This window comes from Podarcis gaigeae (genome assembly GCF_964106915.1).
Source record: "Podarcis gaigeae genome assembly, chromosome: 1".
Classification (NCBI taxonomy): domain Eukaryota; kingdom Metazoa; phylum Chordata; class Lepidosauria; order Squamata; family Lacertidae; genus Podarcis; species Podarcis gaigeae.
Window position 1 is genome coordinate 104,850,672 of NC_139678.1, and position 26,899 is coordinate 104,877,570.

The 26,899-nt window shown below is 42.9% G+C and overlaps 2 long non-coding RNA genes across 2 annotated transcripts in view; one reads left to right on the forward strand and one right to left on the reverse strand.

The window, feature by feature from the left end:
* The window catches only part of LOC310833982, a 138,905-nt gene extending 113,533 nt beyond the window's left edge, over nt 1-25,372 (forward strand). The window contains exon 3 of the long non-coding RNA XR_014559032.1: nt 25,260-25,372. This is a non-coding gene — a long non-coding RNA (uncharacterized lncRNA). The remainder of the gene's footprint in view (nt 1-25,259) is intronic.
* Nucleotides 1-26,899, reverse strand: part of LOC310833966 — a 148,724-nt gene that overhangs the window by 120,004 nt on the left and 1,821 nt on the right. The gene's annotated exons all lie outside the window — the stretch shown is intronic.

Consider the following 26,899-nt stretch of genomic DNA (forward strand, 5'->3'; position numbering starts at 1 on the left):
TCCACTCAGCCATGAAACTCACTAAGTGACCTTGGGCCCAGTCACTGCCTCTTAGCCTAAACTACCTCACAGAATTCTTGTGAGGAGAAAATGAGGGAGCACCATGTATACCACTCCTTAAGCTCCATGGAGGAAAAGGTGATAAATGGAAGAAGAAGAAGAAGAAGAAGAAGAAGAAGAAGAAGAAGAAGAAGAAGAAGAAGAAGAAGAAGAAGAAGAAATAATAGTGGCGGTAACATCAATGACTACAATTCCCATCAGCCCCAGCCAGCACAGCCAATGGACAGTCATGATGGGAGTTGTAGTCCAGCAACCACCTTGGTTTCTCCTGCTATACAGATACAGAAGCAGCAGAACAGAGAGCATCAGGTTGTCTACTCTGATGAACACTGTGTGTTTGCCTCTGTGCCTGTATTTGTATTGCGACAAGATACAAAATAAAGCCATTAAAAGTTGTATTTACAGCATTTCTGCATTCCTAACCCCCGCCCCCGAGTCATTTTCCATCATTTTATCACTGTCTTCACACTTCTGAAAAAGAATGTTTCCAAAGAGGAGCAGATAAATGGAACTGAACTAGGTCACCACAGTTTAAGTGCTTTCCAGAAGAAACTGAGAATCATTTCTCTCCTCTCCTTTCTTCCTCTTCTATGCAAGCGGGAATTATGACGGCAGAGAACAAAGATGGAGTGCTCTTGCCTTAAAGAGGATATTACTAAATAGGTATGTAGCCAGAATCTTTGGTACTCAAGCTACAGATGCTTAGAAAAGGGATGGCATTCAAGGTGAACAGTGTGTGGTAAAGAATCCCCTGATCAGGAAACTCTGTGTAAAGGCTGCATGGTGTAAAAGGACATATATCTCCTATGTCCCAGTACTTCTAGTCCAGTGTGAGAGGTTAAATGACACTGACCATGCATTTAATCCTATGGACTATTTGAACCCAGAACTCTTCCTTTTGGAGGCAAGTTCACCTCTGATGACCACAATTAATGAAGCTCTCCAAGTCGGAATGTCCCCAAAATGAGTGCTCATCATTTATTTGCAGAGAAGGCCCTTATCCGTCATTTCCAAAACATGCCTAAGAAAAGTCCTGTTGTTCTGTTTTGTTGATAGCCCCACAGCAATGCAAATTTCCTCTTTTTAAAATGCAGGGTTACAATTCCACGAGTCTACATGTACAGATGCATCTATTTAAAAGGGGTAATTTTATTTCATTAAGACATATTTATTGCTATTCAGATTTTCAGAAACACACTAATGATGCACATTGGTTGGTTTCCAGCAATGGGCTCATTTGTCATTCTGCTGGTGTGGTTCAGCTTTTAGCAACCTCCCCACCCCCTCCCCCCAGAACCTCACTGGCTCAGATGTTAAGTAAGAAAATTCCAAAGGGCTCAAGCAGCAGGAGAGAAAGATCTTATCTACAGGAATTCATCACAGTTGCTTCATAACCAGTTTTAAGAGAAAATAAAAGGATTGACCTACACTAAGCAGCCAGCAAAGTGGTGTAATACTCCTCCTTTCACTTTTTGCTATATGATCATGATAATAGATATCTCCCCAGGTATTTGCAAGTGTAAACTCGTTCTGCATCCAAATTACCCAGAGTCTCTGGTTCAATGAGCAGGTTAATTTAGACAAAAGTCAGACTGAAATGGATTCTTTTATGCTTACTGGGTATGTTTTAGTGCATTGAAGGTGTGTGTGTGTGTGTGTGTTTAGAGGGAGGGAGGCGAAAGAAATCATCAATGCACAAATACAAGAAACTGTATATATTATATGAATGGCACCTACATACCCACTGCTGGTTAATTAATGGTATCCCAATGGGTTTAGTTGGGACAGAGATGTCCATTTATTATGTTGTAAGAGAGGCTCCTCTGGGTCCAAGATCATCCCATGACTTTACAAAACCTAACAGAAGATATTTTTAGTCTATAGACATTCTATAGCACAGCAAGGTATCTGGGAATGAGTAGTGTATGGCAATGTAGTCTAGTGTTGTCATCCAGGCCATATTCACACCATACATTTACATTTCGAGCACTGTTATACCACTTTAAACAGCCATAGTCCCCCCGCCCCCGATTTCTGGGAGTTGTAGTTTGTTAAGGGTGCTGAGAGTTGTGACGAGGCCCCCGTATGTCTCCCAGAACTACAGTTCCCAGACTGGCGTATATAATCCCTCTCAGGGCTGGCCCTAGACATTCTGGCATCTAAGGCGAACTACAAAATGGTGCTATGCCCACCAGGGGAGAAGGGTTGAGTGAAGATCTGCATTGGGCACAAAGGGGGAATAAAGATATACAGTGGTACCTCAGGTTACATACTTAATTCATTCCGGAGGTCCTTTCTTAACCTGAAACTGTTCTTAACCTGAAGCACCACTTTACCTAATGGGGACTCCCGCTGCTGCCGCGCCGCCGGAGCATGATTTCTGTTCTCATCCTGAAGCAAAGTTCTTAACCCGAGGTACTATTTCTGGGTTAGCGGAGTCTGTAACCTGAAGCGTATTTAACCCGAGGTACCACTGTACATTGGGAACAAAGGAGTGAGAGAAGATCTAAGATAGGAACAACGGCTGAAGTGGGAATCAAAGACCATCATGGGGGAGACAGGGGCCCAGCTCTGAATCACACCAGGAAACCCCAGAGGGCAACCCCTATCATTTCCTCCCTAAGGGTAGGAGGACACAATCAGCACCTCCTATTCCCCAAGAGGCTGCTGTGGAGTGCACTAAAGCCATTGTTGCCACAGCGGAAGCAGCAGGCAATGCATTCTGTGGAGGCTGGATCTGCTGCCCCTGTAGATTATGCCACCTGAGGCGGTTGCCTCACCTTGCCTCATGGGTGGGCTGGTCTTGATCCCTCTCCCCAAGGAACTGTGGAAATTATAGGAGTCTTGCAGCTCACTCTTCAGCATGTTTACTCAGAAGTAAGCCCTACTGAGCTCGGTGAGAATATTCCCTACACAAAACTGCAGTCTGCCAGTCAGGCAGCATCCTATTCTAGGCCTCCAGCAGTAAATTGTTTAATTATATCTGAAGAATAGCCATTATTTGCATCTTCTGGCATGAGACAAAAACATATGTAGGTATTCTAAGAAAAAGAAAGAGATTTCGTATCATGGGGGGGGGGGAGCTTTTTTATTTTTAAGGTTAGAATATCCCCCCAAGGCGCCCTATAATTGAGCCCTATATCAGATGCTTGCATTATTAGTTTGTCTTCTGCATCATAAGCAGAAACTCTATGAGGTGTGACTTAGTCCTAAGGACATTCCTTTAAAAAATTACATTCCTACTGAAGCCTTCAGTAAAATCCACCTTTAAAAAAAGGAACTTTATAGTTAGGAATGCAAAAATGAACCTGATATCCTGAAGCAATATCCTAAATTTCATTGTGCCCTAAGGAGGTGGAAAGGCAGATGATGACCTCTTTCTTCAAAGACAGCATTTCTCACTCTTCCTCTTTGGTGTCAGGGAATGCCATGAGTTGGTGCCAACAACAACTGGAGGTCCACAGGTCATTCCCACCCCCACCCCCACCCCCCGCAATCCCTGGTTTAGCTGACAAGGAAGCTTTTCTCTTCTGTTTGGTTTCCCACCTGCAAGCAATTGCAGCACGACATCTAGGACTCATATAGATCTTGTCGTTCCATCAGGCAAAAATCTGGGCCCGGGGTGGGGGGAAGAGATTTTTAAAAACTTGGTGAAATGTTCAGGGATTTTTTTGCTTGGTAGCAGGCGAGCAAGGGGAGTATCTTTGCATAGCACAGCTGGGGAGGAGGAAGGCTCCCAATCCGCAGCTGAGCCAGCCCCAGTGCTCCCCCCCCCGCTGTCCTCTTTTTTTGCCCTTCCGAATAGGGCAGCCTTTCTCAACCTGTGGGTCCCCTGATGTTGTTGAACTACAACTCCCATCACCCCTAACTAGCAAGGCCAGAGCTCAGGGATGATGGGAGTTGTAGTCCAACAACATCTGGGGAACCAAAGGTTGAGAACCACTGGAATAGGGCAACCCTATTATAAGGCTGCCACAGTCTTGGAGAAGGCCAAAGGCAATTGTAGCCATTTTGCTTTCTTATTGGCTTTAAAATAATATTTCAGTTGCAACTGGTAATTTGAGGGCATAAGGAGGGATGAAATTGTTCCAAGTAGCTAGTATGGCAGCTGAGCGTGTGAGAATCTTCAAACAAGACTGGGCTTTGAAGGGAAAATACTACCCTATGGGTTTGCTCTCCAGACTCAGAAGATAAAAGTGCAGAGTTTCAAAGTGAGACACAAGCTCAAACTAGACACAACTTTTTAAACTACAGCTTCAAATACTGTGCTTAGGATTATCTGCTCTGGGGGAGGGGGGAAACAGAACAGTTTTAGGGGACCCGAGTCAAGATTACATCACAGTAATGAGTAAACCCTTTCCCACATGCCTTCCTCTCTGCCCTTGAATGTCACCTCACTAAACCAAACTGCCCCATTCAGTTCAACCAAGCTCAACAGCCACAAAGGGAAATATGCTTCCTTGACTGTTTCCTTTGTGCAAGGGGCAGGGCCAGAGGAAGGGGGGTGCGGTGGGTGAGGGCCGCCCCGGGTGTCACCACTGAGGGGGGTGACAAAATGCCCTGAGGCACTCACCGCGGGGCCTGCAGCATGTCCAAGCCACACGTCTCTCCTTGTTGCCCAAACCATCTGCCCACTGCCTCCCCCCCCCCAGCTGTAGGGCGGCTGAGTGGGAGGAGGCAGGCAGACTCCGGAGTCTGGCAAGGATGAGGAGCCTGTGGCTATCCACAGCTTGTTAGACTCCAACTCTCATCAGTTCCAGCCAGCAGGGCAAACAGTATGGTAAGCCAATAATATCCAGAGACACAGATCCGCCATCCCTGCCTTAGTGAATGGTTTCAGATAGTACATGGAAAGACGAGTCTAAAAAGCCCAGGACAGAAGTTTTCACAGCCCTTGAGCAGCTGTGGTGGCTCATTTGCCAGAAGTATTGTATTTAGCATTAACTCTGGAAGCGGATACAGCGGTACCTCGGGTTACAGACACTTCAGGTTACAGACTCCGCTAACCCAGAAATAGCACCTCGGGTTAAGAACTTTGCTTCAGGATGAGAACAGAAATCGCACAGCAGCAGGAGGCCCCATTGGCTAAAGTGGTGCTTCAGGTTAAGAACAGTTTCAGGTTAAGAACAGACCTCCAGAACAAATTCAGTTCTTAACCTGAGGTATAACTCTACTTGATTCTGAACCGCAAACTAAGCCTCCTAGCTCCATTGTATACAAAAATTCATATATTAGTGGAAAGTGTGCCTTTAAAATGCATATGGGGGGATGAATTGTATCATGAGAAATTGCTTTTAATTGGTCAAACAGCATATCAGTTTTATTGGGAGAAATTCACCCTAAAATGCTGATCTGCAGAAATGCCAAGCAATGGAAGTTAGGGGGCGGGGAAAGGAGAAGTGAAATTGAGAGAAACCTAAATCAAAGTCATCCATCACTACTTACCCATCAGTGGGAAGACTAAGGGCTGCTGGGTTGTGTTTGCATGGTATGTGAGCTTTTAAAAATTCTTATTACTAAAAATATGAGGTCGCCTTGAGAATCATTTGAAAATAATGTAAGCTGCCTTGAAAATTATTTGAAAGGCAGCATATAGATCTTCCAGTGTAAACATTTCAATATTTTTTCAATGTTTTGCATTTGGTTTTTTATTGTCTCATTTTACAACTTTCTTGTTTGTCACTCTGGGTGGGATAGAAAATTAATTAATATTTTTTTAAAAACCCCTGAAAGTAAATAAAATGGAGCCAAATGGGCATAAAGAGAGATTTGTGTTCATTTTAATTTTCTTTCTCACTTTACGATATTGATTAAATTTGATCTCAGGAGCATTATCTCTGTTAAAATTTATGTGCTCACAAACATGATTCCATTTTTGGGACTTGTAAGCCAATGACATGTATCCTGGAGAACAGATGGGGTTTGTTGGTCTTTTAATTTAGCTAATTTCTCCTACTGAAAAAGGGAAAAGGGTCATTAAGAGTGCTGCAAATGGAAGTTCTTTGCAAGTCAGTTGACTTGAGAGGTTTTTCACCATCTGCTGAGCTCCTTAAATGTCCAATCTGTGGCTGCAATGGAGCAGATGTGATAGAAGAGATTTCTGATTGACACCACTGCTAATCTCAAACCAAGTTCCTCACATTTAATTTATAGCAGAGCAATGCAAACCTTCAGAAAGGTCATGTTTGATGAGGATCAGCATCACAGGAATAATGCGCTACTATAAAAAGAAATGGAAATCATGGGATATTGCTGAAAGTGCCAGCGAGACAAGAAAGTGAGTGCCCATGTTTGAGATGGCAGGTTGGAAGAGGATATAAGGAAAAGGAACCCTCTCCTTTTGCAAAAGATCAGTTCAAGGAAAGTGGGGCAATTATTTTTACAATGCCATCCATTTTTTGGCATTGATGTATGTGGTTTCCTATACATATTTTCCCCCATCTTTTTCTTAACTCATTGTTTCAAAAGGATCTTTACTATGAAAGACTGTAGCTTTAGCCACCCCAGTAAAATGTTTCCTATATCAATTCTTCATTGTACAGCACACCATCAGATCAACAAGAAAAATATGTTCCAAGTTATTTTTTATTCCACTTGGGAACTACTTTTTTCTCAGTGGATATAGTTAGCAACTAGTTTGACTTTTAGCCTTGGGCTAAAAGTTCTCTGCACAGTTTCCTGACAGTTTTTGTTAGGTACCAATCATCTGGGATAATTAGATTTCTCCTCTCTTCCCGCACCCCTGCCCGATATTTCTACCTGTTCCTATTCTGCTGGAAGTTAAAATCAACTTCTGCAGACAAACTATGACCTGTAAGTCTGGTTTGTAGGCTGTTCTTCAACATACCATGCTGTTGCTGCTGCTGTTACCAACTTTCACATATATGTCTCAAATTGATGTACACACTATAATAAATAATAAAGTTTAAAACATCATAGAAAATAACAGAAATTCAATGGAAAAACAATAGAGAGAGACACCCCTGGTGGCAATGGCAGATCGGGGGACTTGTTAGTGGTGGGCAGAGCCAGAGGCAAATGTGGATGGAACAATGAAATGTGAATTTTACCTTCTAATAAAGAAAAATGTCGAGTTTCATCTTCATAGGCTAGTTTCTACACCATGGATAGGCAAACTAAGGCCCGAGGGCCAGATCTGGCCCAATCGCCTTCTAAATATGGCCTGCAGTGGCGTAGTGTGGGGGGTGCAGGGGGGGCCGGCCACACCGGGCGCAACATCTGGGGGTTAGGGTAAGGGGGCACAAATCCACGGGTTAGGGGGCGCAAATCCACGGGTTAGGGGGCGCAAATTACTTGCCTTGCCCCGGGTGCTGACAACCCACGCTACGCCACTGATGGCCTGCGGACGGTCCGGGAATCAGCATGTTTTTACATAAGAAGAATGTGTCCTTTTATTTAAAATGCACCTCTAGGTTATTTGTGGGGCATAGGAATTCGTTCATTCCCCCCCCTCAAAATATAGTCCGGCCCCCCACAAGGTCTGAGGGACAGTGGACTGGCCCCCTGCTGAAAAGGTTTGCTGACCCCTGTTCTACACACACACACAGAGAGAGAGAGAGAGGGGGGGGGAGAGCGCGCACTATCATCCATCTAAGGAAGCATTCTCAGAGTCCAAGACATATTCCAGCTAGGCCAGAAACAAAACCATTTGAGGAGTGTGTGAAGCAGGGGCAGCGAGGTGTGTGGACTAAAAAGAGTCCTGGTGGCATGAAAGAGAGCCTTGGAGGGCCGCATTCAGCCCTCTTCCTTCCAGCCTGGCTGGCAGCAGCTCTCTGGGATTTAGATGAGACCTCTCTCAGACCTATCTGGATATCTTGGGAATTAGATTTGGGACCGTTTCCATGCAAAGTATGTGCTCTACCATTAAGCCACAGCCCCCTCTGATTCTTATCGATCAGTTCCCCTCCCCCCATCTAAGATTAGAGAACTCGCTTTTTTGTGCTGAGTCAAGCTACTTCACGATAAACTGAGGTTATTGTTTGTGAAATCCCTACGGAAAGTTCAAGATATTGTTTTGACGCTTGTCTCTCATAATTACAGCTCTTTGCTCTATCCAAGTAGATGGCTTTTAACACAGACTGAAAGCAAAGCAAAATTAGAACACTGGAAATAGTTGTCCACTGCACATTTTAGACCCCTTATGACTTATTTCCATCTTTTCAGCCTATGTATGCTCCCAGATTTAATTCAGTTGGATACACGCTGTGCTTTCAGATCTGGAAAGCTGATGTCAGATTGTCAAATGCTAACTATTTCACTTCCGTTTAGCATTTATTTGCAGAAGGCATCAGAGCCTGGGCAATGGCTTTAGCCATTCATTACAAAGAATGAAATATCATCATTATTATTAACATAAAATTTATACCCCACACATCTGGCTGGGTTTCCGCAGCCACTCTGGGCAGCTCCCAATCGAATATTAAAAACACAATACAGAATTAAACATTAAAAACTTCACTAAACATTAAAAAACTTCACTAAGCAGGGCTGCCTCTTTTAAAAGTAGGATAGCTGCGTATTTCCTTGACATCTGATGGGAAGACATTCCACAAGAAGGACACTGTTAAGTTGTGGGTGAACGTATCAGATGACACAGCGATTCTTCAAACTACTCTTGTTTATTCACAGGCCAGAACAGAACTGGGCTGAAGGGTTCAGCCAACCTGCTTATGTAGAGCTCAACTACAAAAGTAACAGTAACAGTAACAACTTTCTGTAACTATCCAATCACTGAGTGTCACTTTCAATTCCTTATTTGCATATGTGGACCTGAGTGGAAACTATCTACAGTATTCCCCTGCTGGCCCAGGGTGAGAACTTCAGTATGTAACAGGCGCCACTACCAAAATGCCAATTCTGGTTGCAACCCTAAACATTTTAAACTAAGGAGCAAGTCCCATTGGACTTAATGGTTGGAGAGGGGTCATGGCTGAGTGGCAGGACATGTTTTACATGCACAGGGTCCCATATCTAATCCCTGGTATCTCCAATCAAAAAGAGCAGTTGATGTGAAAAACCTCTCTGCCTGAGAGATGGGAGACCCACTACCAGTCGGAACTGGTCACAGGTGGGGAACCTGTCGTTCTCCAGAGCTCACTCCCATGTGCTCCTCCCACCAGCATGGCCAAGGCCCAGGAATGATGGGAGTTGTATTCCAGCAGCATCCAAAAGGCCAGAAGTTCCCCATCCTTGGAGTAGACAATATTGGCAGTCTGTGAACCAGCATTTTCCTATGTTCCTGACTAAATAGGCTTAGCAAGATCCTATCTTATTTCTTTGTAAAATAATAAAAAAGGGTAAGTATAAAGGAGCTACATTTGAAGAAAATTCTCAATCCTATCAGAAACTGTCGTTTCAATTTCCTCTTAGTATTATTAGGGTTCTGTTGATGTGAACAGGTCTTATCACCCTGTGTTAATTCTGCCACATGGGCAGCAGCAAAGTAATTTTCAAACACAGCAATGTGAAACTGTGTTTCACAAACATTATCTAATCAAGTTCATATAGATGAATGCATGTGGCACACCCTCTGCCCTCTACAGAAAGCTCGATCTATAATTAAATCCTTAGAGAATGAATAGCAGTCCCATCCAATAAATTAAATCTTACAACTTTTTAAAAAAAATCACAGAGAGATTTAAATATTTAAGATAATTGGTCTCAGTGGGAAATTGAGCGGTATATTTGGAAACATTTCTTTCACACTGGAGGCAATGGGCTTTTATTCATCATATCCAATATGCTGCAAGCTTAGGGTATGCATAGCTGATAGAGAAATGCTTTTGAATCCAAAGACAGAAACAAGCAAGCTATCAAAATATTAGCTTATTCAGCCAATACTTGATGCCTGGGTTATATCATGGGTGAGATCTGAAGCAAACTTTGAGTTGACACACTCCCCCTTGTTCAGAAGTGGGATTCAAATTATGTAATCTTCATGAAAGCGGTGACACTTTCTGAACATGGCTTCGCTTTTGTTTTAGCAATATTAGGTTCAGAAATATGTAAGGACCCGAAAAAAAATATTTCTGCATTCAACCACAGCTGCCTGGATGTTGCTGGCCCTGAATTAGAAGGAAGATTCAGCTCCAGCCAAGGAAGAGTGGCAGATAAAATTAATGAACTATGCTGAAACGGCAAAACTTACCATGGCAAAATCAGAAACCAGGAAGAAACAATCTTTAATAAAGAATGGAGGAATTATGTAAACGATTTGAAAATTTGTTGTAAACAATTAATTAGCAGGATTATCTTAAAACTCATAGTTAAAAGTATTAACTAAGAAAGACTGAGGGAGTAAATAATAATTGGAACAAGGGAGGAGTTGAATTATGAAAATTATAACTGAGGGAGCCACAAAAGGGTGGGGGAGTCTGATGGGGTACCTGTATTGGATGTTTGTATGTTGTAAAATTTAAAAACTGAAAAATACAAATTTAAAAAAGAACTAACATGTTTCAAAAGTGGCTCTGAAACTGCAGTCATTTCTTGCTTCAGTGACAATGTAGACCATGAGAAAAATGGATGCCTTTACGTTGGAATTAGATCAAAGTGTATACATTTGCTGCAGTATACAAATACATATAATAAAATGAATATTGATTCCATAATGGCTATTTTAAATTCCACACAGGCACCTTTTGGCAAGCTGCAACAAAGTCCCCACCACCTTAATCCAGCCTTGGGACAAATACTGAGGGACCCTGAGATCTTTGCCACATCCACGCTGTTCATTGAAAGCATTATAATACCACATTAACAACTGCAGCTTCCTCCAAAGTATCCTGAGTTCTGGAGTTTATTAAAGTGCTGAGAGTTGTCAGGAGACCTGTGTTCTCCCTGCAGAGCTACAATTCCCAGAGTTCACTGAGAAAATGGATTGACTCTGGGCATGGATTGACCAATGTGGGCATTTCAGTTCTGTGCGGGGAACAGGGGTCTCCTGTCAATTCTCAGCATCTTTAATAAACTCCAGCCTCCAGGATTCTTTGGGGGGAAGCCAGGACTCTTAAAGTGGTATAATAGTGCTTTAAATATATCGTGCGAATGTGGATGCTGAAGAATCATGAGATGCACTGTTAAATGTCAACCATTTCTGCCATTCCCCGTAAGTCGCAAACATGAAGCGCTACCAATAAATGTCAACATTCACCAAGTTTCTGACATTTACGGCAATGTAAAAAAAAAAATCTATCTCCATTAACACATAGGTTGATATTGCCTTGTAGGTAGCCTTTGTTGTAATAATAATAATACTAAAATGATGCCTGATAGCTTAGCAGTGGCAAACCATTGCACCATTATCAGCCAATGAAAAAAGAACATCTGGTAACACGGCAGGGTCCAGAGTCCCTGCATAACTTGAAAGGCACAAAGAAGTGCTTTCTGGATATGCTTCTGGATTCATACTGAGCTACTCAAAAATCCTTGCCCGGTGAAGAAATATCATATGGAAACTTAATTAGCGGTCCATGGGAGCCTATGGGTGTTAATAAAGAAAATGAAAGGAAATGTTCTTTAAAATGGAACTAGGATAGTGATTGTTGAAAGGAAAACTTATCCAGCAGAGCAATTCTCCCTAATAAATTGTAGGAGTTTGTTAGAAGCAATTAACAAGTGTATTGGATTGTACACACAGAGCAGTGGAAAATAAGCTCCGAAACTATGCAATTAGAAAGTGAGTTAGGTCTTTCAAAGGTCACAGTTAACTTTTAGGGAAACAACACAAATCTGCAGAATCATGGGACTCCATCCTATGAGAGTCAGTGTGTTGTAGTGGTTAGTGTGTCAGATTAGGGCGGGCATAGGCAAACTTGGCCCTCCAGGTGTTTTGGGACAACTCCCATGTTCCCTAGCTAACAGGACCAGTGGTCAGGGATGATGGGAATTGTAGTCCCAAAACATCTGGAGGGCCAAGTTTGTCTATGCCTGGATTAGGGCCTGAGAGACCAGGGTTCAAATCCCCCCTTGGCCATGAAGCTCACTGAATGGTCTTGGGCCAGTCTCATCTTCTCAGTCTAACCTATAGCACAAGGTTGTTGTGGAGACTAAATGAGAAGCAGGAGAATCATGTACACACAACCTTGAGCTTCTTGGAGAAAAAGGTGGGGTATAAATAAAGTTTTTGGAGGAGAAAGATGAGATACAAATGCAATCAATCAACAGTTAGCCTACTGAGTTCAGTGTGACTTATTTCCAATTAAGTACTCATGGGATTGTCATCTGGGCAACTGCAAACATTAGGCCCTGATGCAGCCACGGTTAAGAACTATTAACAGCAAAATCCTGTGGACACTTCCCTGAAAGCCAGCCTATCAGTGTTTTTAGTCAATAACTGACATTTAGGAAAGCAGAGCTAGCCAATCAAAGAGAAGAATATTGAAGCACCCAGATTCTTGTTTTAGAGCCTTTCCCCCTGGTTTTTCCTGGTGGAGAAGTGATTGGTGCCCCATAGAAAACAATCCTGGTGTCCAGAGTTTTAGTGTGACTGGGCAGTCCAGGTCTTATTCTAGACAAAAAAGCTATTAAAAATACTTCACTGATCTCAACACAGATACAGTCCATCATTATTTAGGTCCATTTTGCAGGAGGTGCCGCTGTGATCCAGTACTGATGTATCCACCGAGGGGGGGGGGAATGAATAGCAACCCTGTAGTCCAGTGATACTATCCTGACATGTTTGTTTAAAAAAGAAAAAGCAGTGGGGATGGAGGAAGTTAATCATAGCCCTAGTGCAATTGTTTGAGGACTGGAGAGGGTCAAGAGATCTAGGAAAAGAATCGGATTCAGGCAGCAGTGAGTGAGAAAGCATCTAGATGCAAGGTCCATCTGTAGAAGGAGTAGAGAAACAATGGGAGTTTCTCAGAAGCCAGGTCTTTCTATGCTTCACCACTGCGTCAGTCACCAGATCTACCAGAAATGATAGGTGTGTATTTGGTTACAGATTGGTTGCTTGGTTTTGCCCCCTCCTGCAGAGAAAAAAACCTCTCCCCATGACCATGCTACAGTGCACAGATTACATTTGTCAGGTTGAGATGGAAGTAATAGGGTTTTGTGGTAGCAAAATGAAAGCGCTTGGTCTTTAAAAAGTTAGATCACATATGTCTTCAGAGCTGTGTTCACTGCTATTCTCAAGTGAGGACTATCAGAAAAAGTGGTTTCAGGACTGAGGACTGTGTTATCTCTTTGAACACGTGGTGGCTTCAATCATAATGGTAAACTCCATACAATTAGGCACCTGCACATGTGGGAGGCTGTGAGAAAGAGGACAAAATAATCTCCTTTTGGGTCCTGAATGCTCCATTTTTGTTTTTATTTTTTGCTGTAAGCCAGTGGGCCAATGTCGTCATTTAATGGAAGGGAGAACAAAACCTTCTTCCACTTGATGCTTCCATCAGATTAGTGGAAAGCTGGGAAGAAAACATTTTTCATGTTATCAAACTGCTGTCCTCCCATTTATTTTTGGCAACTGCAGATTCCTCTCTAACCTCTGTAATTAGCTAGGGAGTGCCTCTTTCCCCATCTGTTAGCTCTTCAACAATAGGTTTAGCGCAAGAGTCAGGAGACAGCCAGTTGTCTATAGAAGATAACCATAAATAATGAACGGGACAAGTAGATTATGTAGAGGCATTTGTCACAGTTCCCACTAAGTGCAGCTGAAATATAGATTAAAAAGAGAGGGGTTGAAACCATTGCTGTTTGCAAACGCTACAAAGCAGGGGTTAGCAGTTACTGGTGGGCTGCTTAATGCTACTGGGAGGTGGTTTTGGGGTTGGTTTGTTTTTGTATAGAATGCTGACCTAGATGAACACCTGGATGATCCAGCAAGGCTGTTTGGAAGGATCAGTGAACAAGGACATTGTGGACTAGTTGGACGCAGAGGAATGGGAGGAGGAAACAGCTGGGGAACCACCAAGGGAAGAAGGCTCAGAGCCTGACGGGTGGTGGTGGAGGAATGATGAGTGGGCAGAGGGAGGAGAAGACAGGGAAATGGTAACCGGGCTTAGTGAGCTGTGAGAGTCAGTGGCAGAGAGAAGTCAAGAACCAGAGACAGAAGCGAAGCTGAAGCAGGTGACAGGAGGGAGGCCAAGAGGCAGAGATGAGTCAGGCTTGTGGAGAGTCATGGGCATCTCCTCCTCTTGCTCTGACAAGCTCCCCTCTCCCACCTTGCCTCCGAGAACCAGAAGAGAGCTCAAAAAGGCAGAGCAGAGGCAGGCCGCACACAGACACAGTCTCCCATTGCTTGGGGAAAGCCGTGGAAAGGAGGGGGCTTAGATGGCTGTGAGAAGGCGGGGTCTTTCAGTCTCAGCAGTTGATCCATAGGGTTAGACCTACCAGGGATGAGTGGTGCTGCTCATTTGGCCTGACGTTCAGTCAAGTCCATGAAGATTGTGTTTTTTACTAAGAAAGAGTTAACTCCAACTTTGAATGGTGTGATTTACTGCCCTCTCGCTCTTTGACAGAAGAGGTGTCATGCCTTGCATGTTAAGTGATTCTGGGTATGTCCCTCTGATGTGTAAATTAAATCTCCTTTGTGGATCTAAAGTCGGGGTGGGCACCCTGTGGCCCTAGATACCCAGGCAGCCACTGATCATATTTAATGAAGGTGGCAAGGAAAGAAGAATGGGGGAAGGGAATGGCAGAAAGAGAAAGGATGGAGTGCAGAAAGAGGGAGACTGGAAGTTCACACAGGGGAGATTTGATACCTGATTGCACTCCCAATTACATCACTGGATGCACCGAAGGATTGTCACATGTGCTTATATGTCCTTCCCTGGAAGTAAATTGAGTAGACCTTAATACAACTTTTTGGCAGTAAGCACACACGTTGAGCCAGTGTGCAAGATTGCACTTCATGGAACTATACCAGCACCAGTGTTTTGCGTGACTCTCTCCCTTCGAATCAATGAAATATGAGGGCAGCAGCAGGAGAACATGTAAAAGATAAATAACCTGAAAATAGCATTCCACTTGTACAAAAATATATAAGCTGAGACCCCTCCAACCCCTTTTTTTAATGAATTGAAAACAGCCACAAGCCTGCTGGTCCAGACCTCAGGAAGGCTTCTCATTGTACAATTTTTTAAGAGCTTAATAAATGTTTGCAATTGGGAGGTCCATTCTTATGTATTCTGGACTTCTTGTTCCATCCCTAATCACTCACTGAGAGAGAATAAAAATAAAGCCAAATCTTTATTTTTCCTTTTAATAGAATTTATTTTTTTATATCCTGCCTCCATAGCACAGGGTAATCTTCTGCCAACCCAAATAATATTAAGAAAACAATATATATTCTTTAAAAATGTTAGATAATAATCCCATGTCACTTGAAAAATCCAGTCATCTGAAAGAGATAACCATGTGTAGTTTTTTTTCTTTTTCTTTAACAGGGCGAGTCTGTGGTTACAGTGGCACCCCATGGTAGAAGCACAGAAATGCAGAAAAGTCTATGCTGACTTTTTATTCTGTTGCATTTAACTGCGTATGCTGTGTCAACAGCAGGATTCAAGAATAGTGATACCCAGTAGCCAAGATAGCTCTCAAAGATCAAATATTAAGATTCTAAAAGGAAAATTAAAAGCATGCAGAGTCTCATGCCATCTATTAGAGATCTTAATATAGATCAATGCACTGGTGACTTACTACATGGGACATACAAATCTATTGTCAAAATGTGGCTTGCAGAATAAAGGCAGGTGAGAATGCAGGCTAAGGTTGCAATCCTAACCCCACTTAACTAGGAGGTTAAAGACCACTGAATTCAACATGACTTAGATTTGAGTAGACATGAGGTTGGTATCACACTGTAAGTTTTGAGCAATTTCAAACATCACATTGCTTTATTATTTTGAGGGGGGGCTTTCCTTTTTTAAAATTTCTGCAATGAATATAAAAACAAGCTAGAAGAAGCAAGAAATGAATAAAAAGATAAAACCATTTCATTCCCAAAGTTATAGCAAAAGCTCATGAAATCATGTCCTATGTGTGAGAAATTGAGAGTGCACCAGCAGAGGTCATGGTAGGAGACCCATCTGCAAAAAAAAAAAAAGTGTTTTAAGATGGGGATACTGGTGGTTGTTTATAAACTCGTCAGGCTAAATTTTATCCATTAGGAAAGACAATACGTTGTACTAAGGCCGACTGGGACAAAGAAGCATTTTTCCTTGGAAAATATGTGTGTGTGATATAGACATACTCAAGAGTGGATTCATTTAAACCAGTGGAGTTAAGCCCATTGATTTCAACTCTAAGTATGACTTAGCTGGATGTCACCCATAAAAAGAATCGATTGTTAAACTTATTGGAACTTTTTGATCCCATGCAGGGCAGAAAGTAGTAGAAATAAATATGTGACAATGCTGAAGATTAATTTTAGATTATGAATTAGGCCTGGAATTCATAGAAGCCAAATTGTGTGGTATTACCTAGTGGCTGAAGTCCCTGTGCCATTAAGTATCACAACGTGGTAGAATATCATCTTCCTCCAGTTCTAGTGTTTTCTTTCTGGAGGTACAACTGGTGTGCTCTGACATAAAGGCAGGCAACTACAGGAGTACATTAGAAGAACATCCAAGCAGGAGCAGGAGTGTAACATAAGAACATAAGATTCTACTGGATCAAGCTTACAGACCCTCCAAGTGTCCTACTTTTCCAAGGACGTTCCTGATTTAGAGCAGCCGTCCCGGTTTCTGATTTGATCCACAATGTCCCACTTTTCCTTAGGACGTCCCTATTTTCATTGGAGAAATGTTGGAGGGTATTGGCTTGTGGCCCATCAAGGCCAGCTTCCTGTTCTCACAGTGGCCAATCAGATGCCTTTGGGAAACTCACAAGCAAGTTCTGAGTGCAAGAGCAGTCTTCCCTCCTGCAGTTTCCAGCATTCTGGTATTCAGAAGCATTACGTTCTCCAAGCATGAAGGCAGAGCGTAGCCATAGCAGTGCTTTTATAAACACCAAGTAAAAAGGATGAAGCTCTTGGGGTTCACAGAACTCTTCTTTGGGCTCAATATTAATCAACCAAAGAACAACAAAAGGGCAGGAAGAAGAAAAAGATGCTACTGGTAGTAGGGACTTAATAGAAACCATATTTGCATTGATTCCTGCTTCCTCTCTGGGCCATGTATTTTGGGGGAGACACACATCCCAATATGTGCGTCTCCCTCAATATGTCCCATCCCATTGAAAATATATACCTGGATTCTTTTAGGCATCACCAAGAATCTAGGCATAGGAAGAAGAAACATAAAATTATAGAATTGAGGGGGATCTTGGAGGTCAACTGATCCAACTCCCTGCGCTCAGTGCAGAATCTACCATACAGGATTCAACTACAGTGGTACCTCAGGTTAAGTACTTAATTCGTTCCGGAGGTCCGTACTTAACCTGAAACTGTTCTTAACTGAAGCACCACTTTTGCTAATGGGGCCTCCTGCTGCTGCCGCACTGCTGGAGCAAAATTTCTGTTCTCATCCTGAAGCAAAGTTCTTAACCTGAAGCACTATTTCTGGGTTATCAGAGTCTGTAACCTGAAGCGTATGTAACCTGAAGCGTATGTAACTCAAGGTACCACTGTACAGCATGGCCAGTTAATGGCTGTCTATCATCTGTTTAAATCAGATGTGGGTAACCTTTGACCCTCCCTATGTTATATAACTACAACTCCCATCAGCCTCAGCAGGCATGGACAGCCAATGACCAGGGATGGCAGGAGTTGTAGCAACACCTGGAGGGCCAGTGGTTCCCCACACTTGGGAGTATACACTGATGCAGCAAGTAATTCATGGTTTCTGTGCAGCTGCCTCTTCGGAAATGTTTGATAAGATCCTATATTCCAAAGAGTCCCTTTTCCATGTATGAGAGCAGCATAGCTCACCCCTAAGATATTCAACAATGATTTCTAAAATAATAAAAAAAGCACAGCCTCAGATAACTTTACCACAGAGCCAAACGCTATCATTTCTTCCCAACCCAATAATGCATATTTCAGGAGTATGAGAAGTTCTTTAATAGTGGAGATCTGTTTTTCCTTGACAATTTTATAGCAGAAAAAAGAACTATAATTTTTTAGTATGTGCTTCATTTCAGTCAAAGGGAAAATGCAAATCATCTAGCTGCTTTTGGGGGGGGGTTGCCATCATTTGGACAAGAGCTCCTCTCAGTGGCCTGATGTGGATTCTGGTTTCCCCTCTCAGACTCCATGCCTGACCATAATTAATGTTATAACTAATAATAAATTCATGGCCGCATGAACAAGGGACAGTAATATGCAGATTTGGCTGTCATTTCCTCTGACAGTCTTTAGTTAGCTCATAGAAAGCTTGTTTCAGTTTATAAGATAAGAGAAACAGTGCAAAAAGAAAAGTGCTTGTATAAGCCATAGCAAACAGGAAGCAAACCACCCAACAGAATGGGACTGTGGCAGGGTAAAAATTACATGGATCAAAGATTATTTACAGTGTAATCCTTGTTGTTTAGTCGTGTCTGACTCTTCGTGACCCCATGGACCAGAGCACGCCAGGCACTCCTGTCTTCCACTGCCTCCCGAGTTTGGTCAAACTCATGCTGGTAGCTTCAAGAACACTATTTAACCATCTTGTCCTCCGTCTTCCCCTTCTCCTTGTGCCCTCCATCTTTCCCAACATCAGGGTCTTTTCCAGAGTGTCTTCTCTTCTCATGAGGTGGCCAAAGTATTGGAGCCTCAGCTTCAGGATCTGTCCTTCCAGTGAGCACTCAGGACTGATTTCCTTCAGAATGGATAGGTTTGATCTTCTTGCAGTCCATGGGACTCTCAAGAGTCTCCTCCAGCACCATAATTCAAAAGCATCAATTCTTATCCTATATATGTCAATTAGAAATGAATCCCGTTAAATTCGATGAGCCTTACTTCCACATAAGTGTGCGCAGAGAATTCTCATTTCACAGAATGGGAATTAAAGGTTGGGCCCTGGAGAAGACAAAAAAAGTGTCTGTTTGCCACTGCTAGGTTGCACCACATTATTCATGTGCAGTACAAAATCAATTAATATTCCAGTTGTTGTTGTTTTGCAATTGAGGGAAATCGTGGTCAGACTAGGGGGCTGTTTCTAACGCAGTCAACATGTGTGCACACACTCATCTGCTTCTCAGGGTAGAAATCCCAGCGCAAATTTGAGGCGGCTCAGGGTGAGGTGAGGAACAGTAAGTCCCATTGCAAAAGAGGAAGACCTTGCACTAAGGGTGCAACATTTTGGACCCATCACTCTCCCCGCCCAGTTGGATATCACTTTTGAAATGTTGTAGTTGCAAATAGTTGCCATTCTGAGGCCAAGCACAGGGAAGAAAGCTCAGCTTTATGGTTTATGGTTTCATCAGGGACAGGCTACAGGAACAAGGGCCAAATGACGGTGTTGCTGCGACCCAGGAGATACTTGTGGCCTTATTTTAAATGTGTGCAGCAGCAGCAGCACTTACTAGCCACCTGCAGTGACTATCAGCTGCTTTAAAAAGAAAGTAAGTTTTAAAAGGCCACCTCAGGTTATCTCATACAGCTTGCTGCAATATTTAGGGCCTCACAGTAGTTTGCATGTCACAAGTTCCCTTGCGAATGCAGAGGCCATGAAATTCCTTGGGCATGCTTAGTCCACTTAGGCCTTGACCAAAGCCAAAGAGATTCTGCTCTATTGGCAAGAAAGAAGCCCATCTTGCTTGCTGATTTGAGCATAGTCCATGATCTGAACAAAAAAAAAACCCCTCCAGAGGTATTTATTCCATTTATGCACCGAGACAGATAGCAATTGCACAAATAATTTAAAAGACCCTCCATTGTATCCACACTACAAGTTATATGGAACATTTTGACAGTTGCCTTCTAGGACATGAGTAGTCATTAAGTGAAATCTGAACATAGTAAAGTGTTTCCTCAAGGGGAATTTGTCCATTTTGATCAAGTATGTTTCCAATTTGTATTTATATTCCATCATACTGTTGTATCAACAAGCAATCCTGATTCTATTCAAGGATGTCAAATCACATTGGGAGGACATATTTTTGAAAAGTGTTAAACTTCTGACAGGCAGCTGTCTTCCAAATTCAATATAAAGAGGCTTCGGGGGAAAAACACATGAAAGCAGCAAGTGAAGAACCTTGTGGTGCCAAGGACCCAGGTTAAGTGCTTCAGAGAATTCTTATTGCATTGTAAGAGGAAAATGTTTCAAAGAAATTTTTTTATTAGGAGTGAGCTGAATGTTCCCATATTTGATGTCCAGGCAAAAATAGAAACAAAAATTGGAGGCAGTGGGAAGCAGAAGATGCCATCTCCTGTAAAGTTCTTTAACTGAGAATATTCACCGTTTTTTCAATCCTATCCACTGCTATTTCTGCTGTTGCATTGTTTTCCTTTCAAGTTACTGCTTCTTATTTAATTCCTGGTTTAATCACATGTACAAGCCTAGCCAATCAGTGCCCGCAAAAGGGGGGAGGCAAAATACATGAAGGTAGTCATGATGCCATAGAGGGTAGATTCACCCTCTGCCATCTACTTTGGGTACACATAAGAGGTTCTATGTAAGTTCCTCTGTACACATGTTGAGCTCCTCTATAAGATGGGGAATCCTGGTCTCTCCTCATGTGTAGTAACTCCTGGAGATCTGTACCTTTTGCATTTGTAGGATCTCCTTTATAATATGGGGTGACCAGGACTGTACACATAGACTTGTACTATCACAAGATGTACAATGTAGATAGACATTTGACTGAAACATATATTATTTTTTATACAGTGGAAGTTCGGTTACAGCAGGGATCCGTTCTGGAGGCCCCACTGCAACCCAGAAATGACGCACATCAAAGCGCCGTGTCTGCACATAGCACAATTTAGAGCTTCTGCGCATGTGCGAGCGGCGAACGCGGAAGTAACCCATTCCGGTACTTCCGGGTTTGCCACGGACGTTCACTGAAGCGGACGCAAGCAGAGGTGGACGCAGAACGAGCTTTGATTGTATAAAGACATTAAGATATTAGCCATCTTGTATTCAGTCCCTTTTCTATCTACAGCTTCATAGTAGCTCAATTATAAACCACAGGCTTTGCATGCAAAACGTCCCAGATTCAACCCTTGCTGTCTTCTGGTCGGACTGGGGGATAGTCCCACCTGAAACCCTGAAGAGTCATTGCCTGTTGGTGTCAACAACACTAAGTTGGATGGACAGTTCCAGCTCCCTCCACCCTCGGCTCCCATCTGGGTACCTTCCATAAATACTATTTTAAGATGACATTCTCAGACACTGCCCCCCCCCCCACTCGTGTTTGGAAAGCTCAGAACAGGACTTTAAGGCACCAGAGTGTCTGCAGGCCTTGGAGAGTTCCCGAGGTTATGCTATGTTGGCTTTGTGAGCTGCTATGCCTCCAATCACTGAGCCTCACTATCTGAGCAAGCTAGCCCCACCTCCCTAGAGAAGCTTTCGGGTTGTTAAAGGGCCCCCACCTTATTCGCCAGTCTTTGGTAGGGCTGGGAGACAACAGTACTGTCCGAGACGACTCCTCTGAATCAGAGGCAAGACTTGTCCTCTGTCTCAAGAGAGTTGTGAAGACAGACCTGGTAGCTCTTTCCCCAAGGGTAGAAATGGAGCCTCATCGTCCTCTGAACCAGTCAGAGTGCATGGTCTCTGGGAAAGGGTCATGACAACTGCCCGAGAGCAAGTGCTCCATGATGACACTTACAACTGAGAAGTCATCAAGGTGCTCAGAGGGGACCCCTGTCACTCAGCTCAGTATCGACAACAAATCTGCACACATGATGAGGTTGATTATCCCATAAAGCAATAGAATGGAATGAATATTGATTTTGGTCAATCAAAACTCTGGCTTGTGGTTTAAGCAGACCTGGATGTATGCATTAAGAGCAGGAATGTGTCAGTCTGCCTGGAGCCTACTGCTCCCATGTGAGAAACAGGATGCTTGGCATGGCTTTGGTCAAGCTGAGATCTATGTAGCAGGGTGAAAAAGAGACCAAGACTCCATAGCAACTTTGAGCAAGGTTCACAACATTCACAAGACTCCTTGTTTCAAGAGTGTATTGATCCCTTAACAATAATTATTAAAACATAAAGTAGAACCCCTGTTCTTACAGGAGTCTACCATTGATTCATCATTTTAGTCAGAGAATCAACTGGATAAGAGAACAGTGAATCAGAAGACAGGAAAACATGGAAGTGTAGCAGGATCAAAAACAGACTGAACTTCAGTGTTAAGGTAAAGGTAAAGGTACCCCTGCCCGTACGGGCCAGTCTTGCCAGACTCTGGGGTTGTGCGCCCATCTCACTCAAGAGGCCAGGGGCCAGCGCTGTCCGAAGACATTTCCGGGTCACGTGGCCAGTGTGACATCGCTGCTCTGGCAAGCCAGAGCTGCACACGGAAACGCCGTTTACCTTCCTGCCAGTAAGCGGTCCCTATTTATCTACTTGCACCCGAGGGTGCTTTCGAACTGCTAGGTTGGCAGGCGCTGGGACCGAGCAACGGGAGCGCACCCCACCACGGGGATTCGAACCGCCGACCTTTCGATCGGCAAGCCCTAGGCGCTGAGGCTTTTACCCACAGCGCCACCCGCGTCCCTTGAACTTCAGTGTTAGTGCTGTCTTAATCGTCCTCCTCTTCCTTCGTTTATTTTTGCCAAGCTCCAACTTTTTCTAATAGAGATTTCCCTTGCCTTAGACTCCTCCCCCTCCTCCTTTTCCTCAAAGCTGCTCTTGGCTGTTTTCTCTAAGCCATTGTGCAGGATGGATATTTGTTTCATGAACAGTCTTCAATAGATGCAGTTTTTATTTTCAGTATTTCCCATTTTTATTTCACTTTCTTTATTCCCTTGTAATGCTCTCATACTTCACTATGTCAATTTTAAACATTTCCCCTCTATTTTTATCCGAACTTATTTCACATTTGTATTATCCAGGATCCCAATTCATTTTTCTCAACAGTCCCTCTTAGTCCACACAAACCATTTCCTTGGATCTCTGCTTGGACTGGTGGCTATAATCCTACCCCACCTCCCTTAATCTTTAAACTACTATAAGGCCGTGAATTTAGTAAGCTTCTAACTAGTTTGGATGGTGCAAGTTTTAGGACAATGCAGCTTAGAGCTTGTTAATATGCATGCTTTATTTGTAGCAATTTTGTTAAATTGTTTTTACATGCCAATCACATTTGCCATTTATAACTTGCACTCTCGATGACTTCCGGGTTGGCGCCATAGCCGAATGGTGGATTCCCTCCGAGCTCCGGAGGGAATCTGCTCGACAGGGGTCGGGTCCTGCTGCGCCGGCGACGCGGGGACCCTCAAAAACCACGGGCGCAGAAGCCCGTGGACCTGGTGACTCGGCGGGCACCGTTTGCGCCCCCAACCCGCGAAGGAGCCTTTTTAAAGGCTACGGAGCGGGGGGACGGGGAGCGGCGCGGTGCTGTGAGTCTTCTGCTTCCCCTGCCGAGCGAAGCCGCATGCCATTCGACTGAGAGCACTGATTTCTTCTTCTGAAAATTTGGACTAAATCTAAAAACAACAACCCGTGAGTAATTTGGAAAGTGGACTAAAAACTTTCTTGGATTCGGTACGAGCGGGGGAGGTGCAAAACGGAAGTCCGTCCCCCCCCCCCCATTTTATACAATTTAAAGCAAGGATTTGACAACTGAGGTCGAGAGAAGAGCCTTTTTTTTTATTGGATAAAAGTTATTAATAACATAATATTGATAACATAAGTAATTGTGCTGCAGGATGAGAGCTAATTTTTTGAGTTAAAGTGCCACCCATCCCGGGACCGGGAGTGATCCGTGAGAGGAGCCTGCTGAGGAGATATAGAAGATTTTGACAGCTGTCAAATTAGCTGTCAAAGTCGGAAAAAATAGAGAACTTTGTTTCTGGTGTTCTTGCTGGTTACAGTAGATACAATATAGTTACAAATCGCTGAAAATAAAGAAGAATTGAAACAAATTAACTTGGCTTTTGGGTTGGAAGTGGAAGGAATACTGAATAACCAGAATCCTTCTAGTGGGGGTTCAGGGACATTACAAAAATGGAAATAAGTCGAAAAATACTAGCTGACCTGGATGAGGTTATTTTTCTTGTGAGAAAGCTGCATAAGTTGCAAGAGCAAGGTCATGTTTTGTCTACAAGTGCCATAACTTCGAAGCCAACAGTAAAGGAATCTACTGAGCTGGAAAAGGTCTCGATGTACAAAACCCAGGCAGCTGAACAAGAAACGAAACTTGAGAAAATTGAGGAAGTGGAGAAAGAGATACATGTTGAACAGGAGGAGCAGGAAGGAGGGGCTGCAATGCTGCAGAAGGCAAAGGAGAGCCGGAGGCCTGTCAAGATGGACATAAAAGAAAATAAGAACTGGATGATAAAAACTGGGTTTGAATTGGAAAATGAGGAATGGAAAGATCTCCTTTTGTGGAGATCTGAAGATTTACGGTCTATAAATCTGATCAAGGTGGAAGTTGGAGCCTTTCGGCTATTTGGACTTAAAAGGATTGAGAAACAAGACTTGAGCTCCACCTTTAAATATGGAGGTCTGGCTGGAAGGAACATGGACATCATAGGGATAGTGCCCCTCCGAGACTTGGTGTTTAACATAAAGGACTTTCAAAGAAACCGGCAGAGAGGGACTGAGAGAGATTTAAGGGCCTCAGACGTGAGGTTGCCAGGCTGATAATAGATGGACTAATGGACAATGGTTCGGGGATCGAAACCGGGGAAGGGAGGGTGGGGTTTGGAAATCCAAAGGGTGTATAAAAATATTCTGATTTTTTCTATCTCTTTTTCTTTTTGTGTTGTCATTAGTATAAAAATGGGGAATTCGTGGAAGGGAAACTGGGTCGACCTTAGAAAAAGTGTGTAAGCATAAATGATTGATGTATATGAGTTAAAAGTCGATATATAAATTGAATTAAATATAATAACAAATTAAGGTTAAAAATTTAGGGATAAGAACTTGTTGAACAAATATTTGGACATGGAATACAAGAAGGGGAGGCGAGGGGAAGTTCTGGAAAAAAGTTATTGAAAATATGGACTGTAAAGGTTGAATTTTTTCTTTTTATTATTTTTTGCTTTTTGTATTATTTGAAACTCTAATAAATATTATTTTTTAAAAAATATAACTTGCACTCTCATCCATACATGCTTTTTTATTATTATATTTTCATTACAGTGGTACCTCGAGTTACATACGCTTCAGGTTACAGACTCCGCTAACCCAGAAATAGTACCTCGGGTTAAGAACTTTGCTTCAAGATGAGAACAGAAATCGTGCGGCAGCGGCGCGGCAGCAGCAGGAGGCCCCATTAGCTAAAGTGGTGCTTCAGGTTAAGAACAGTTTCAGGTTAAGTACGGACCTCTGGAACGAATTAAGTACTTAACCTGTGGTATCACTGTATTGTTGAGTTTGTATATTGTCAGCATTTCTATGCTTTGATTGAAATAAATATTTCCCAATTATTTTACCTGAGGTCTAACTCTGGCCCCTTTCTGATTACAACCACTACTTCATTGGAAGAAGCTCAACGGAGTGAAATTTAAGAACCTATTTTCAATACCACCCCCGGGGAAAAACATGATTCAAGCACAAGTGTCTGACAACTTCCACAGGGAGGACCAACACAAAGAATTCATCTGCAGGCCACCATGTCAACCTGTCGGTAACTTTTTCACCATTGGTCATCAGAAAGTCCTGTTGCCTACCTCACTAGCATCCTGTTCCAGATCTATTTTAAGAAATCTTTAAAATATATTTAGTGACAGCATCCTCAAATTCCTTTCAATTTTCCTCGCTTACTCAACAGTTTAAGTTTTTTAAAGGAAATACCAACAAAAGTATAGTGCCCAGATAAAGGGAAGTAGTAGTACCGCTCAATTCTGCCTTTGTCAGGCCACACCTACAGTGTCCACTTCTGGACACCACAATTTAAGGGTACTGACAAGCCGGAACATGTGCAATGGAGGGCAACCAAGATTATCAAGGGCCTGGAAACAAACCTTATGGGGAACGGTTGAGGGAGATGGGCATGTTTAGCCTGGATAAGAGGAGACAAAGAGGAGAAATGATAGTCATCTTCAGCTAGCTAAAGGGCTGTCACATGGAGCAAGTTTGCACAAGTACAAAATCCTTTTAAAAAGAACAACAACAACTGAAGGGCAGAAAAACCCAACCCAATGAATATTGAACACGCTCTGTTGGCTCAGAATACTGACAGTGAGTGGGGTGGGGGAGGAACCAGAAGGAGGAGCAACAGAATCCAATATCCTGAAATAAGGCATGGCTGACTGGAATACAGACTTGGAATGTTCCACGACATAACATTTTATTGCATATTCCTCAAAAAGAACCATGGGGACTGTAGTTTATCCCCCACAGAGCTAGTATTCCTAGCATCCTTAACTATAGTTCGGTGGGGGGGGGTGTAATTTAAATTTATGGTGTGTACACAGCCTTAGTCCTACATGGAAATCTGGTACAAATCCCGCAAGCTATCAGAATCCTAAATTTTATCGCAGTAAACGATGACTACAGAGTGACATGTTTCAATTGCAGCATGCATTAGCCTTTCTGAACTATGTAACACTACATGTGAATTTTGTCTGGTTCATTTTAGCAAGATCCAAATAAGTTATTGCTTGTGCAGTTTTTAAATTAGCTACATTCCCACTAGAGGTACTGCATTTGCTGTAGTTTTTGTGTCTCTCTCCCCCCCCACCACCACCACCACAGAATGCCCTTGGTAATATGAATAAACTGCCTTGTTAAATGTTACTGAAATTTTTATTAGACAATATTACCAAATTAGAGTGGTA